The sequence below is a fragment of the Choloepus didactylus genome, chromosome 3 (genome assembly GCF_015220235.1).
Source record: "Choloepus didactylus isolate mChoDid1 chromosome 3, mChoDid1.pri, whole genome shotgun sequence".
Taxonomy (NCBI): Eukaryota; Metazoa; Chordata; class Mammalia; order Pilosa; family Megalonychidae; genus Choloepus; species Choloepus didactylus.
In genome coordinates, this window is record NC_051309.1 from 1,892,661 (window position 1) to 1,895,674 (window position 3,014).

Consider the following 3,014-nt stretch of genomic DNA (forward strand, 5'->3'; position numbering starts at 1 on the left):
GTCAAGTGTCCCCAGTCTTGATTGAAATGAAGGTTTCTGGCCTCAAGCTGCACCGCTCCTGCCGTGCCTTCCCTGTCCCACACCGGCTTCCTGTGCCTCAGAGCTGCCGAGCACCCCCTCAGCCCACAGGGGTCCGAGTTCACAGGCCTCCAGGACAGGGTGAAGCACGGGGTGCTGGGATGGGGGCACCTCTACCTCAGGGACACAGACCCAAATCCAGATGGATTCAGGCTTTAATGTAAATACCAAAACCAGAAGGTGCTGAGGTGGGTGATCTGTCTTACGGGTCTACTTGGCCGGGCGACAGCACCCAGTTAAACATGAATCTGCGGGGGAATATTTGAAACCCATGTATCTGACAAGGGTTTATTATCCAGAATATATAAAGAATTCCACTACCCAACAAGACAGCCCAATCAAAAACTGGGCAAAGCCAGGGGCAAGAAACACGCCACAGAGCGGGACCTGCGATGCTGAGAGCAAAACTTGCAGAGGGAGACCTGGGGGTAAATCGCAAAGACCTGGGGCTGGACAGTGGATTCTTAGATGTGACTCCAGAAGCACGGGCAACCGAGACAAAAGAGAGGAGTCGGGCTTCATCACAAACACTTTTGTGCATCAAAGGACACTATCAAAAGAGTGAAAAAAGCCCACCCAATGGGAGAAAATATTTGCAGATCATACATTTGATAAGAGGTTAATATCCAGAATATATAAAAAATCTCCCATGATGCAATAACAAAATTTTAATGGACCAAAAAAGGGGGCGGGGGGATTGGAATAGACATTTTTCCAAAGAAGACAAATGACAAGAAAGCACAGGAAAAGATGCTCAACATCATCAGCCATCAGGGAAATGCCAATCAAAACCACAATGAGATGCCACCTCCCACCCACGAGGATGGTTTGAAAACAGCCTGTAAGCGCTGGCGGAGGCGGCCTGGTGGGTGGGCGTGTAAAGCGGTGTGGCCGCTGTGGAAGAGTGTGGCGGCTCCTCCGAGAGTCAAGACAGAGCCGCCGGCGGACCCGAGTCCACACCAGCAGCCCTGAGAGCAGGGTGCACACGCGCACGCCAGTGTTGACGGCGCGGCAGCCCCATCCGGCTGCGGGCAGCGGACAGGCCCGGGGCAGGCGGCCGCACAGTGGACACCAGCAGCCCTGCCGAGAGGTGCCGGCCCGGCCACACGTGCACCGCGCACACGCCGCTGTGGCACACACCGGGCAGCCCCACTGGTGGGAGCTCAGCCACGGGGGAGTCCACGGAGCAGAGTGCGCCCGAGGCTGCCGGGCGGGTGCGGACAGTTCCCAGTTGGGGTGACCAAGTTCTGGAAACGGGGGTGATGGTTACACAACATCGTGTCTGTGCTTAAAGCCACTGGACCATAGACTGAAAAGTGGGTAAATCAGTAAACTTCGCCTTCTTATCTTGTACCACAATTTAAAACCCATCCCGGGTGAAAGCGCTGGGGTGGGGGGAGAAACGACAGAAAGAAACCCACCCGCGAGGCGCCTCCCGGGAAGGCCACGAAGCCGGGGCAGCGAGAGGACCCTGAGGACCCCCAACACACACCGCCACGGGGCCTGGGCCTGCGCGGGGGGCGGCTGTTCCGAGCCGGGGCGGGGAGCAGGGTAAGTGTCTGGGTGGGCGTGCGGCCCCGGTGGACCAGCTGAGCGCGCTGCCCGGTTGCCGCCAGGGGCCGCTGCCGCCCACAGGCCCAGGCAGTGGGAGACCCGGCCCGGCGGGGTCTGAGAGGCGGGCAGCCCACCCGCGCGGGCCTCGGGCCCCCCGCTCTCTCGCCCCTCCGCCCTCCCCGCCTGCTTACGCCGCTTGCAGGTCACTTCTCTCCGGGCTTCAGGCTAAACCAGGGGGCGGCTGGGGGCTCCCCTGCTGGGGGCCCATCCTGCCACCCACTCAGACCCCACCAGCCCCAGGGAGGGCTGGGAGCCCTCGAGGCCAGCGCAGGAGCTGGGGCTCCCAGGGCGGGTGGGGGTCCCAGGCCCACGCCCACCTTTCCCACGGGGAAGGCTGGTCCTCAGAGCAGGGCAGGTAGGAAAAGGCGAGAGGAGGCCGGGCAAGGGGCTGGCTCTGTGCCGTCCACCCCCTCCAACCTGCTGCCTCTCGGGGCAGGGTCAGTCCAGAGGCCCTTGCTGCAGCGGCGCCCGACAGCAGCCCCCGGAGGGCAGGCTCGGGGTCCGAGGTCCAAGTCCACCGCATACCGGCCAGGTGCTGCCGGGCAGGAAGGGACAGGTTCTGGGCAGGGGCCAGGGGCCTGGGACGGCCTCACGGGCTGGACACCCTGGAGCGCAGCTGTCCCACACCTCCCGGGAATCCACGCGCCTCCACGTGCAGCCCCCTCAGCCCCTCACACTGCCCCCACGGCCCCCCATGGTCCCTGCCTGCAGCTCACTTCCACACACGCCCCCAGATGCCGCTGGAGGGAGAGGGAGCCGGAGTGTGAAGCCCACCCAGTGCGCCTCCTGCGTCCATCCCTGCCGGGCGTGGTGGGGGGTCAGGGGCTCCCCCACTGAAGACTCCTCTTGTCCACTGCCCCTGCCCTGCCCAAGAGCTTTGTGCCCAGAGGGCAGCTGAGGGCAGCCCCGGGCAGGCCTCAGGGTCCACCCCTGCCCATCTGCTGAAGTGTTCACACCGGGAGCTGCCAGCCACGCTCCGGGCACCAGGCAGGCTGCCTGCTGGCTCCAGCACCCCTGCCTGGGGACCCCACCCCTGCACAGGGCCACCCCCCGCCCCACCCCTGCACTAGGACCCCACCCCACTCTCCACAGGGACCCACCCCACCCCATCCAGGATTTGCTTAGTTGCTTGGCTGCGCTTCAAGCTCGTGCCAGGGCCGTTTCACAGATAGAAGCTGAGCCCAGGGACCAGCGCTGAGGGAGGCTGAGGCCAGCCTGTGGGGCCTGGGCAAGCCTGGGGGGCCTGCAGCAGTGGCCCGGAAGCCTCCGGAGCTCACTGGCTGCCCCACAGGCTGGGACCCGCAGATGGCAGCGCTGTCCCT